Source organism: Aythya marila, assembly GCF_965140915.1.
Source record: "Aythya marila genome assembly, chromosome: 9".
Classification (NCBI taxonomy): Eukaryota; Metazoa; Chordata; class Aves; order Anseriformes; family Anatidae; genus Aythya; species Aythya marila.
In genome coordinates, this window is record NC_139050.1 from 7,693,716 (window position 1) to 7,708,425 (window position 14,710).

The following is a 14,710-nucleotide window of genomic DNA, read 5'->3' on the forward strand; positions in this document are numbered from 1 at the left end:
TTGTTCTAAAACCCAACTGAATACCTAAATACAACTTTTCAACAAACTGAAAAATATTTTTACTCCACTTACAACATATTCTAGATTGATCAGAGAAAGTCTATTGAGCTTTAATCACAAAAGCAGGTAGTCGTTGTAAAATTCAGTTGGTGTGACAACTAAGCCAAGTGTATACTCTTGTATATAAAATCTAATTTTATATTTTCTGTATGCTTTTCCTATCTACATTTCATTATTATGCATAATTATACGGGCATCAAACTGTAGATTGGAGTGTCATTTCACCAGCAGTTCTACTTGAGTCAGAGCACTTCTGTGGAGTCATTCATTCCATTCAGTCAGATCAGGTCCTGAAATCAGGTCATGCACATCTACTGATAATATAGACTATAGAGACTCTGAAGCTGCAGGATTTAATGCATTTGGAGTTCAAAGTATCAGTGTCAGGAAAATGTGCATTACCATTCACTGTCAATGGTATCTGCTTCAAAGATTGAATAGGGAAAGACTGCAATAAACTTCATGGAGATTTTAGGAGCAAGGTTTTTAAGCCAAACATTTCTCTTTACACTAAGATGCTCAAAGCACACAACAGAAAATATTAGCATGTTTTGTGTGTGGTTGTTTTTTTTTTTGTTTTTTTTTTTTTTCTGTTATGCTATATTTTTTTCTGTCCAAAAAAAATGTTTGAGATCTGACATTTATGTGGATATATACTGTGCTGAATTTTTCTAAATATATTACCAGCAACTTGCTCTAAATTTGACTCTCCTTTGCTAAACATTTTTGAGAAGCCAATATCAGTAAACTAGTCAGGAATAACACCTGGAAGATAAGCTTTACTGGGTAGGGGATTAAGGCAGAATTGAATGACTCCCTTTCTGAAAAAACAGCCTTGCTTCTCTAAAAACACAGATTGCTGTTTGCTACTAATGGGTGCCTTGAGTAGCATTACAGCAAATTGCTTTCCTTGATGGCATAAACTGAATACACAGCAAACATGAACACTTAGTTAAAATGTTAGCACATCAAAAGTCACTAAAGGAAAATAAGTGTTTTCCAGAGAAGGGCTTTGTATGATCATAATTGAACTATTTCTGTTTCAGAGAACTTGCGCCATTTGAAATGGGAAGCAGAACCAAAGTTTCCACTGCCATAACTGCATAATCATTCTGCAGCCATGAAAAATGAGTGTTAACTGCAACCAAATCACAATGGTAGGAATAAATTAACTGTTGGCCACCAGGCCACAGGATCCAGTGTGGTCCCCAAAGAATGTCTGGACAGCTCCAGTCCCTGTCCCAGTTTGGAACTGCAGATACAACACCCGATTACAGCAGCAGGCTTACAACCTGCTGCAGTGACATCATCTTCCCCCCAACTCACCTTGATTAGCTTGTGTTATACTGAAACATCCCTGCACTATGAAATTCCACAGGGGCACTGCAGAATTACAAGAAGGTAATAAGTATCAGTAGGTGGTCTTATAACTGGCTTAATTTTTTGAATGGAACAAGTTAACTCAAAGGAATTGCAGGACATATTTTAGTATAGTAGTTTAGCCCTCTATAATGCTCTACTTGCACAGCATGAAGTAAGGGCAAGGCAATGAAGATTCAGATGGCCTTGAGTTCAGACTTGGCCATGCTTCATAAACTGTTTTTGTTTTGTTTTTCCCATAAGGAAAAAATCTGTTTATTCTATTGATACAGATTAGGTTTGCTTTTTGATCCAAAGCCATAAAAAACAAACAAACAACAACAACAACAACTGTTCAGCTTACTCTAGATCTCAATATAGACAAACCATAAACTAGACTATGCATGAATACATTATAATAGCTTCACATATGTGTATCTGACAGAACTCTGTAGCTGTCCTAGTGCAAGAAATTAATGTAGTAGGAGACATAGAACACATAAGGAATATGTTTCTACTGGAAAGCAGAACACATTTGACACCTTGGAATTGGGATTAAAAAAAGGTCAAAATAATCCACTTCTCACTGCAAATTTGTTTGTTAATACAAGTGGACACTGATTAAAATTCTTTTGTAGTATAAATCACTATTGCTGTACTAGATGTAACAACAGTGCCACAACTTACTGAAGAATCTGGTATTCTGCAGCCATGTATTTGTACAGATTCACACAGAGCAGTCTTGTTCACTTTAATCAGCATACAAACCAAAAGACTTTCTTAAATATTAGACCAATGCTAGAGCACTTGGGCTGCATGTTTTAGTTACTTAGTTGTTTTCTGGATTTGACTTGGACTGAAGAACAAAATATGGAAATTTTTCAATCAATTGGTCTCAGATTCTTAGAAGATTGCAACTCACCCTTCTTCCCCTGACAACAGGTTTTGGTAATGAAAACCATTACTGCTTCTATCCTTTCCTGACAGCTGCAGCAACAGCAATTCATCTCTACTGACCAAAGGCATAAATGTAGCCTGGTGTTTTTACCACATTTTTTTTTCCCCTCCCACATTAAAAAGATGCTAAAGAGCATCTTTAGGTAGGAGAAGACTCAATCTGTGAACTTCTGTACCTAATTCAATGCCAGTTCATCTTATCTGGCAGTTTTAATCATACAGAGAATGAAAACAAAACCAAAAGCAACCAAACAAAAGACCCTTGTTTTAGGTAGCTCTCCTGAATGTAAGATTACATTTAGCCATCTTTCTTATCTTGAAATAAGCAGCAAAGTATAGTATGCCTGCCCTAGTGCTTGCTATAGGTAAGTTTTCTTAAATACTTATTACTAACAGGCTCCATGGTCCTTCAGGGGCTATTAAGTCAATGGTTTGTGAAGCCACAGAAGAATCTGAAACATCCACTCTGAAGACAAATGTTTTAATTCAGTGATTTTTTTTTGCACTCTTAGGACTAAGTTATGAGGGGTGAAAACTGTGTATTGTGTCCTCTGCATCTTTCATGGTCAAGGCCTCGTGTAACTCTGTCCATTTCTGGTTACAAAGCAGAAAGCATTACAAACTTTGGAGTTGGTTGTTCCTACATGTTCTGTTCAAAGCACTTAAAGATTTACTATCTTCCAAGGACATCAAATATGGTAATTTAATAAATAACAATGCTTTAAGAAAGGTAATAAGGGGGAGTTATAAAACATGTTTTAATAATAGAGGAGAAATTAATTAGTGTTGGTTTTGTGTTTTGGATTGTTTTTAAATGAGCCATACAATGACTTTTTTCCATACTGTCTTGTTCAGCATGTAAGTTTCTCAGAAGACCGGCTTACACTACAAGGGCTTATTGCCAAATATTTCCTTTTATCACTAAAGGTATACATACAAATCTGACGTAAGCTAGTAAAGTCTGGTTTTTGTCTTGTCCAAACCAAATCTACTTTCCCAAACAAGAGAATTCTCTCAGCCAACACTCAGGCATCGATAAAAACACCACTGATACAATAACCCTGGCAGCTACAAGCTCCTAGCTTCTATTTGCAGAGTTAAGTCTTCCAAGTTCCATCTCTGAGAAGCTTCTCACACATCTCCATCTCTCAGTTCTGTTACATTTAACATAAAAATATTCCTCAGTTACCATGAAATGGTTTACATATAAAAATCAGATAATATTTTTGTTAAAGTTGATATTCAAATAATTTAAAATTTCCAAATTATCACAGATTAGAACAGGTCTGTATCTTTTAATTGCTACAGGTGGACATCTCTTGCAGACACAAAGTCATCTAATGAGGCTGGCTTTTATCAGCAAAATGGTTTAATAGCAGTGTCATATCATACAAGATCTGGTAGAGGAAGGTTTTGGTTTTTTGTTTGTTTGTTTGTTGTTGTTTTATTTAAGTATGGCCCAATGTAGCCCTTTCACACACACCATATATATTATAAAGTAAATAGTTCCTGATGGTCAGCTTCATGGCAGTAACTGCTTCTCTGCAAATGTCTACATTGAAATACAAATAAATAAATAAATAAATAAATAAAATCCCTGTCTTTCATTCAAAGGGAGGCTGTTGTGATTTTCCTTAGGCAGAAACTGCCAGGCAGAAGCATGCGCACAGTTTACTGTCATCAACTGACCCATGGTAATTTTTCCTACTACAGTAACTTGTTTGTGTACCACAGACTTTGGACCTGAAGGTAATTAGTGCAGAGACTGATGAATGAGGAACAGGAGCTACAACACTTGCCTTGCCACAGTGACTGATCTGTGATCAAACAAGGTTTCAGTCACTCTCTAGGCTGCTCTACACAGGAATTATTTATAGGTATAAATATGTCAATACCAGGATGAGTGATTTTTTTTTTTTTTACAAAAGTATGAGAACTCAACAAAAAATGGATACAGTTACACCTGAATTAAAATGTGTTGCAGATCTATGGTTTATTCCCTCCCCGCCCTCCTGGGAAGGGAGAAAAGAAAAAAAAACTGAACCAAATGAAGCACATATATACAGGCAATTATTTTTTAGCCTTTTTTTTTTTTTTTTTTTTTTTTTTTGTCCAACACAAGCAATTATTTAAATTAAAACTTACTTACAACATTCTTTTTGATTAATAATAATAATAATTATTATTATTACAAATAGTTATTTACACTAGCAATTATTTAAATTTAAAGCAATTAAAAACTCCACTAAAATGGAATAAGAAAATCCGATGACAAACAAATAAACATGATACTGGATTTAAAAGCAGCAGTGAATACTATATTCAAATAATTTTATGTAATTCAGTAAAAGGCCTTAAAGACTATCATTTAAAAATAAGCGACCATCTTCTTAAGCATTCTTCCCCAGCTGGATTTACTAAGGAAGCAGGTTCAGGAGCCCAGGAGCAGACAGCACCGGGAGAGAAGTGCGCGCTGAGCAGGGTGCAGGCGCCACCTCGTGGCTCATCGCTCCTGAGCACGCAGCTAAGGGGGCAGCAGAGCTGTTGGCTGAGCTTACAGGCCCCTTCCCGAACTCGAAACAGCAAACACGGTCTTAATCGCAATTTTATGTCTCCATAATATATTAAATAAAATCATATAAAATCAACGGTTTTTTTTCTTTTTTTTTTTTTCTTCTTTTTTTTTTCTTTTTTAAGAACAGAACCTGATCTCCTTCTATGACAGAGTGACGCGCTGGGTGGATGAGGGAAAGGCTGTGGATGTGGTCTACCTTGACTTCAGCAAGGCTTTTGACACCGTCTCCCACAGCATTCTCCTCAAGAAACTGGCTGCTCTTGGCTTGGACTGGCGCACGCTTCGTTGGGTTAGAAACTGGCTGGATAGCCGGGCCCAAAGAGTCGTGGTGAATGGAGCCAAGTCCAGTTGGAGGCCAGTCACTAGTGGCGTCCCCCAGGGCTCGGTGCTGGGGCCGGTCCTCTTTAATATCTTCATCGATGATCTGGACGAGGGCATCGAGTGCACCCTCAGTAAGTTCACAGATGACACCAAGTTAGGTGCGTGTGTCGATCTGCTTGAGGGTAGGAAAGCTCTGCAGGAGGATCTGGATAGGCTGCACCGATGGGCTGAGGTCAACTGCATGAAGTTCAACAAGGCCAAGTGCCGGGTCCTGCACCTGGGGCGCAATAACCCCAAGCAGAGCTACAGGCTGGGAGAGGAATGGTTGGAAAGCTGCCAGGCAGAGAAGGACCTGGGAGTGATGGTGGATAGTCGGCTGAATACGAGCCAGCAGTGTGCTCAGGTGGCCAAGAAGGCCAACGGCATCCTGGCTTGTATCAGGAACAGTGTGACCAGCAGGGCTAGGGAGGTGATTGTCCCCCTGTACTCAGCTCTGGTGAGGCCGCACCTCAAGTACTGTGTTCAGTTTTGGGCCCCTCGCTACAAGAAGGACATCGAGGTGCTTGAGCGGGTGCAGAGAAGGGCGACGAAGCTGGTGAGGGGCCTGGAGAACAAGTCCTACGAGGAGCGGCTGAGGGAGCTGGGCTTGTTCAGCCTGGAGAAGAGGAGGCTCAGGGGCGACCTTATCGCTCTCTATGGGTACCTCAAGGGAGGCTGTAGCGAGGTGGGGGTTGGCCTGTTCTCCCACGTGCCTGGTGACAGGACGAGGGGGAATGGGCTTAAGTTGAGCCAGGGGAGTTTTAGGTTGGATGTTAGGAAGAACTTCTTTACCGAAAGGGTTTTTAGACATTGGAACAGGCTGCCCAGGGAAGTGGTGGAGTCACCATCCCTGGAGGTCTTCAAAAGACGTTTAGATGTAGAGCTTAGGGATATGGTTTAGTGGGGACTGTTAGCGTTAGGTCAGAGGTTGGACTCGATGATCTTGAGGTCTCTTCCAACCTAGAAATTCTGTGATTCTGTGATTCTGTGAACTATTAAGGCAGTGTGTGTACACTAAAACACATCACAGCTTTACAAGTGGAGGGGACTTTGCAAGTGCACCTTGAGGGGACTAAGTTCCAGCTACATATTAGTTACATATTGCTAAAAAACATCAGTTTTAATTCGGGTGGCCATATAAATATATTCCATATCCATTTTGGATAGGAGAATTCAAGTAGCCTCTTCACAAAGTGAAGGGTATAAAACCATGCCTAGGTGGTAGCTCCTCTTACTATTTGCAGGCCGGGGGAGTTGACTGCATGTCTTAGGGAACCGTTGCGTCTTCAAGAGGATAACATGCAGTTCCACGACAGCTTATGCCAGTCTTACATGATGCTCCTTCTAGGCCCTTCTTCCTGAAATCTCACAGCTTGACCCTATGTGCTACGTCATGGCAGGTATTCATCTAACCCACAGAAAGATAATTCAGGGAGCTAAAATTAATTCGTCAAAAAAAATGAACAGTTCTCTATTAAAATGTTTCTGGGTTTTGTTACCTACGTCTACTCACTACACAATCAGAGAAGCATCACTGCCACAGGGTAAAAGAAATAGTAAGATTATGCTGCAAGATGATTCATTCCTTACGGTAATAAACTGTCTGGAAACCAGCAACTCAAGAATTTGAAAGTATTTAATCATTAGCAATGCTTATAAGACTAATGGAAAGAAAAATCATTCAGAAAATTAAAGCAGACATCGTATGGTTATCTTTTGCCTGCTAGAAGACAAGTCTTATAAAAGCAGTTTACCAATTTAATGATTAAAATTATCTACATTATTTTTAAACTCTCATTTTTACCAAGGGTTTTGTATTACCACATGTTCTTTACCATACAGCATATTCAAGATAATTTATAACAAGAACAACACAAGAGGGTTTGTGATTGGATTGCTATACGGATATTTGAGATCCAATTCATTTCACTTACTCCATGTCAGTGAATTTCTTGATACTAAAGGTTAAAAAGGGACATGTTTTCAACATACCATGAACATAAAGAAATGTTTTATTACACTCAAAATGGAAGTACTGCATTGAACCTCCATTCTTCAAAATGTTCGTTCAGATGTATTTACCATCTAACTCCTGGTGTTAATAAGCATCTAGCCTTACTCCGACTACATACACCTTAGGATGTTGCATAAAACCATGATGACTTAAAACAAACAAACAAACAAACAAACAAACAAACAAAAAAAACCTCTGGTTAGCAGGAAAGGAACAGAATCTGTGAGACAGCTCAGCTGAACTCATTTAATAATTTTTAGCAAATCTTTCCAACTGGCATTCAAGGTCCTTCTTAAGCCTAAAGCCTAATCAGTCATCTTTCACACACCTTCCAATCCTTCTGCCTGTTTAGACCTAGATTTCTCATTGATAGCAAGGCTAGTGGCTTTGACTGCTAACCAAATTGCAGAACAATGCTTGAGATGACAGGTTTTAAAGGTAGATTGAACGACTACTTTTTTTTAGAAACACCAAAAAAAGTTATTTACAGAAAATCAAATGCAGGCTTTCCTATCACCTCGAGCCACTCACAGTGTTGCCCACCTTTGACATGAATAATATACTTTGTTTCCTCCTTTAGCTCAATTTTCAGCTTACCATCAAACATTTCTACTAGCGGTGGAGCAAGGCTGAGGCAAAAGCAATCGGTATGAAAACTCTTTCAACAGCAGATGAGGCAAAGCCATGACTGGCCATGGGAAGCATAAGAGTCACAGGTTTTTGCTCAGCATTAGAGCAAACAAAAGTAACATAAGGAAAGAATTAAAAGCCTAAACTTTCTTAGCCTGAACTAAGACTTTATATTGACTTTATATTGAGCCTCATTCCTCAACAGATTGTATACCTCATCTTTGCAAGTGAATTTGTCCAGATCAGAATTTGTTCAGAAGATCTGAAGCCTGGAAATCCCACATACCAGGTTCCTTTTATGTAATATATTGCGAAAGGACTGAAAAAGAGCAAAAGCTAAAGGCATGAACTGATACAGTCTGACTTAAAAACACCGGACATGGATGGTTGTGATAGCTTGCACTACTCAGAGTGGATGAAGAGGGTACATAGCACAGACTGCTGCTATTGAAGTATATACATGGCTGTATCTCTGTCCATGGAGAACTTTAACAATTCATGTTCTACCACAAATGGGAAAACAAAAGAAACAGAGCTTGTGTTGGACTTGTGTATATAACTACATTTTTACATTCATCTCAGCAGTGAGAATGGCAGCTATTCTTTAACCTCAATTTCCGTCCCTTTGCTTGTTGAGACAATACAGAGCTGAAAGATTTCTTGCTGTTTTACATGTATATCACCACAGTTCCTTCAAAGTGGTTTGACATCACTACCATCCCTTTGAAGTATATAATAAAGTAGGATATTTAAGACATTAATACTGTCTGGTTCATTTTAGCCAAATAAAAATGTGGTCTGAGAGTTTGATTTTGTACCATCATGTACATTGCATAACCAAATGTTACATCAGGGACTGAGACCTTATCTCTGTGACTGGAAAACACAAAACTGCCTGGTGTGGAGAAAGCAAACAACTTGGTTCATTCAAAAGCTGTAGTCGATTACCAAAGTGTCCATAGTGCTGTTCTTAAACTTGCTTTTATTCACGCTTTATATATGCATAAGATACAACTCTGTGTCAATCTTGTCTAGCATTAAGAGAAAGCAAATGTGATTATTTTCCACTTTCCAGAGGGCTGGTGCAACAGATCATTCTGATGACTGGTAATATTCAATAAATATTGTGTGCAACCTTATGGAAAACCCTATGCTGAAGCATTTCCTGAGCACATTCCATCTCTGTGGTCACCAGTCATAAGGTAATACTAGATAATAGCAATTAAAAGTGAGGACAAATTGGTATTTTTGTCCTGAATTCATGAATATCACTGAAATTTTAAAGTAAGCTGGAGTAGGCTGAAATTTCTAAGTAGCTATTGGACTGATACTCCTCCAAGGAGAAAATTTTGTCATTGTTTTACATTATGTTATCTCAAGACAATATTCAGGGCAAGCTAAACTGCTCAGTGAATCAGATCTTTGAAACAGTTTGACAAATAGATGTAAAGAACAGCAGAGAAAATGGAATATGTTTATCTGAAGCCTCAAAACTCAATAGAAGAACATTAATACCAACATTCAGCTATAGTGGCATTATGAATCTGATTTAAAAAAAAAAAATGATATGCTCTAAACTTGGAATACCTGGGAGGATATATACTGCTGCAGTCTGCTTCTGTGATTTCAAGGCCTGCTCTTTTGCCACTGATTTTAATGGAAGTGGACTCGTGCCAAAATTGTGACTATGGCCTCCACAATGTAAAATGTGAAGAAGCAAGTGTTAATAAATCAGAAGCACTAGCAGGTCAATCAAGATCATTCCCGTTAAGTGATTATATAAATGACGTAGAGATAGCATTTATCTAATGAATCAAATGCACTCAAAGAAGCTATAGCACAAGAGGGTAGGCACTTGTGTCTTTCTATTATGTACCAGGGTTCCATTTACTCTCAGTTACAACCTATATTTCTGTCAGTGCTCCTTGTTTATGGACATCTCTCTCCACATTATTACCATGTGAGCAGCTTTGCTATCGCTATTAATTCCTTATATTATATTTTCTGTTTAAACTCTAGCATGCTCAAATTCTGCCTAAATATCAGATGCTGCTAAAAATATTGATGACTATCCTGTTGCTGATTTAAGGAAGATGGCATTTTGAGCTCCCTTAATACCTTTTTTAAAATGACTGAATGTTTCTACTGGAACCTGAAAATACACCTGGCATAGGTGCCTTGTTCAGATGAAGATATCCAATACAAAAAAAAAAAAAATCTAAACCCACATGGCTGAACTTTGGCAGAATTGTAAATTGAAAAGGCAGGCCTGTAATGAAAGTGTCAGGTGATATTAATTTAGGAGACTTCAGATACAAAACTTCCAATCCCTTCTTTACATACTGCAATATCTATTTTCTTTGCATACACCACATACACTGTTGCATTTGAAATGACTATTTTTTGAAACTACCAGTTTATGCACCATAAGGCTGCTACTGAGAGGCAGCAGGTTTTGGAAAGGATAATTTTTTTCTAACATGAATACTACACTCATGACAGTTCTGCTAAAAGTTCTGATTTCTTTACAGTATTTTAATTCCTCATTACCTTAGTGAATGTACTAATCTGATGCCTGTACATGAGACAGGATTGCATACGCTGGTAGCGTGTTTCCAAGAGTGAGAAGAGACACAGGGTAGACACGTTAGACTGAAAGAGACAAACTCATTCCACAATGATGTAGCCTTGACCTGCAACAAACTGAAGCAGTATAGTTTCTAGGAAGCTTTTAATTCAGATTTACAGTGGACTTTGTCTCACAGCTCTGCCACCTACATGTTAATAACACCTTTTCTTTAAACCCACTGTGTTCCATCAGTCTTTACTACCTTCTCAGTTAAGGCTGCAATGAGTTTTACTTCAGCTCACTGCACTGCAACTATTAACTCCTGGCAATGAACGGAATTTCACATTTATTTTGTATATGAAATAGACACTTTAAAATACGATGGAGTTGCTCTAAATATATAAAAGCCTCTATATATTGGAAAAGAAAAGATCTAGTCAGAATAATACAGTGATTTAGGTTACAAAATAACTCACAGAATACTTAGAGAATTACTAAACGTTCCATCAAGAATACCTCAAGATAACAGAATTAGTCAAGTTCAGGCATGCTAGAAAACTGAGTTGCAAAGTGAAGGGCAGTGATTCTGGGAGATGCTAAACAAGCCCATGGAGAAAAATAAGCAGTGGTTGAAATCTGATGAAACAGAGGAGAATTTATCTAACAGTGGTGGGGTGGTATCCTGGGGCAGAACAATTGAGGCAAAGAAATACATGTATCAAACCCTCCTCTGGACAGAGCCGCCACCTGTGACAAGTAGCAGCACACACTCTATTCGGTAAGCCACATTTGGATCTCACTATGAACACTTGTTAAATTTTCACCTGCATACGAATTTCCAAGCCTATAAAATGAGCCATACGGCTCTATTTCCAGACCTCTAGCCTTTATCTGAGAGAAAAAGAAAGTGGACTGGTGTTTTATTGTTAGTCTTCCCCTTCCATGATGTTAAAAAACATTTGGTACACTGAGGATAAAGGATAGGTGTTTGTGATCAGTATTCCAAAATACTTTGATCTTTTTCTTTGGAAGATCAATAATGCAAAATTTTATTTCTTCAAATAGTCTATCCTGTTCCCAGAAAACTTTTTTTTCTTTACCATAGGAATTCAACGCTTGCCAATAATTTTATAGCCCAAAGGATATAAACCGAGATATCAGAAAAGTGAGCTTGAACAGACTGGGTATTCTGAGCAGCAAGAGCCCTCTACGGAAGTAATTACCAGTAGGCCAAGACAATACCATAGTGGCTTCCTTCTTACAACAGCTGTATCTGTACTGTGTTCAGTTTTGGGCCCCTCGCTACAAGAAGGACATGGAGGTGCTTGAGCGGGTGCAGAGAAGGGCGACGAAGCTGGTGAGGGGCCTGGAGAACAAGTCCTACGAGGAGCGGCTGAGGGAGCTGGGCTTGTTCAGCCTGGAGAAGAGGAGGCTCAGGGGTGACCTTATCGCTCTTTTTAGGTACCTCAAGGGAGGCTGTAGCGAGGTGGGGGTTGGCCTGTTCTCCCACGTGCCTGGTGACAGGACGAGGGGGAATGGGCTTAAGTTGAGCCAGGGGAGTTTTAGGTTAGATGTTAGGAAGAACTTCTTCACTGAAAGGGTTGTGAGGCACTGGAACAGGCTGCCCAGGGAAGTGGTGGAGTCACCATCCCTGGAAGTCTTCAAAAGACGTTTAGATGTAGAGCTTAGGGATATGGTTTAGTGGAGGGCTGTTAGCGTTAGGTTGGAGGTTGGACTCGATGATCTTGAGGTCTCTTCCAACCTAGAAAATTCTGTGATTCTGTGATCTCCTGCTGAAATTCCATTATAACTGCAGTGTTTTTAACTAAATCATCTATAATAAAATTGGGGACAATTCCACTGCTGCAGAACCCCAGCACATTTTTATTTTTTTAATTTTACAGAATTTAATGTGTCAGTATGCAATTGCTCCAACTACCAGCACTTGGCTGGCAGTAGTATAGAAAATATCTTTCCTTTAAATATGAAAAAAAAAAACAACCAACCAAACAAAACAAAACCAAACCAAAAAACAGAAACAAACAAACAAAAAAATTAATGCTTTGTGCTGAGACTGTGAAGAAATTTCCAAGTAGCTTTGCAAATACAGAATGTGTCCTGCAATGCCATCTTACCGGTTCCTTTATTACACACTTCATTACCCGCACATATCCGCACTTCACAGAAATGCTCTTTGTGCTTCTAACAAGAAGACAGTTGTAGAATGGCACTAGACACTGCATTGTAAATATTCCTGTACAGCTTTATTCTGGTTTCTTAAGGAAGCAAGGCTTATTATTGCACTCTGCTGGTCTGCAACAATTTCGTCATCTGCCATATATCATTCCTCCTCCCCTTCCCTGTCCGTGGTGTTAAAGATGCCAAATAGCCACAAAAATAATGGCAGGCAGATAAACCCCAGTTTGTGTCCTTCCTCCAAGATAAAGAAAATGCTGGATTATTTTTTTCAGGCCTGCGAGGAAACAGCCAAGTGCCCAGCACACGTATGTGTTGTTCCAAGTAAACTGCAGTATTATTGCATAGGCAAGCAGGCAGAGCTATGAAAGGGGCAACAAGGAACTTCAGAATGGGGATCCCTCTCAGTAAATTGGCAATCAAAATAGTTGTTGGGTTGCATCAAAGAACGCAATGAAGAGATTTGGGGGTTATTTAATGTCTTTGCATTGAACATCTTTCTAAAGATATCCTCTGGTTCCAGCTGCAGTGTATCTAACTGAAACAGTGCTTGGTACGGGATATATAGCGAAGAATAGGAAAGGAAAACACATCCATGACAGTATTTTCTCTGTATACCCATTTAATTTCCAGCAATTTGTGGATCATTTTCTTCTTGATTCAGAAGTGGTACCCTTGTGTCTAACAGCTGTGAAATATATTTCTTATTCTTAATATACCAAATTATTTGTTTGTTTGGGTTTTATTTCATTGCTTCTCTCCTACTGCAAGGTCAGCCTTGGCTTATACCTCATGTCTCGTTTCTGCACTTTGCTTTTTACGTTATTACAACTTCCCAGGGGATGCTAACAGCAAACTGATTTCTTCCTTTCCCTGCTGTTGTTTTCCTGACTAACTAGCTCTTCATCTTTCACATATTTTCCTTGTCACCTCTCATTCCCCTGTAATACCTGTATCTCTATTTGGGCAGGACCTCGTTGAGTTTTTCAGGGAAAAATACACAATGTGTTGTTCATCCCCCTCTACCTGCATTCTCTAAGAGGGATATCTTTACCCTACCTTTCTTCTCTCAGTGTTCCAACTTGTTTCAAACACCTCAGCTGTATAAAAATCATGAATTAGATTCACATACCTTAAATTTCACTCAAATCATTACATTTAAGCAAGCTTATCCAGATTCTACATCCTGGAGTTCTGTACTCATAGGTTTTAAGCATTATTCCACAATCATTAGTATAACAAAACTAAAGTGAAAAGAAAGCCTTAAATGAAGGCTGAAAGTCTAAACTCACCCATAATAGTTGACAACATTGTGCCCCTCTTCTTGCTTCAGGCATTTCCCTTTTCACTTATTTTCATTTGGCTTGTGTTTTTCTAATTTTAAGTATCTGTCTGTCTTTGCTCTCTTGGAGTGAAAGTAACAAGAGTTGAAGCAATCTGTCATCCTTTTGTTTGTTTATGTCCTTCAAACTGTAAACACTCCAGGGCAACGTAATCCTTCTTACTGTCTTGTTACGTAGGTGCTTGAGCGGGTGCAGAGAAGGGCGACAAAGCTGGTGAGGGGCCTGGAGAACAAGTCCTACGAGGAGCGGCTGAGGGAGCTGGGCTTGTTCAGCCTGGAGAAGAGGAGGCTCAGGGGTGACCTTATCGCTCTTTTTAGGTACCTCAAGGGAGGCTGTAGCGAGGTGGGGGTTGGCCTGTTCTCCCACGTGCCTGGTGACAGGACGAGGGGGAATGGGCTTAAGTTGAGCCAGGGGAGTTTTAGGTTAGATGTTAGGAAGAACTTCTTCACTGAAAGGGTTGTGAGGCATTGGAACAGGCTGCCCAGGGAAGTGGTGGAGTCACCATCCCTGGAAGTCTTCAAAAGACGTTTAGATGTAGAGCTTAGGGATATGGTTTAGTGGGGACTGCTAGCGTTAGGTCAGAGGTTGGACTTGATGATCTTGAGGTCTCTTCCAACCTAGAAATTCTGTGATTCTGTGATTCTGTG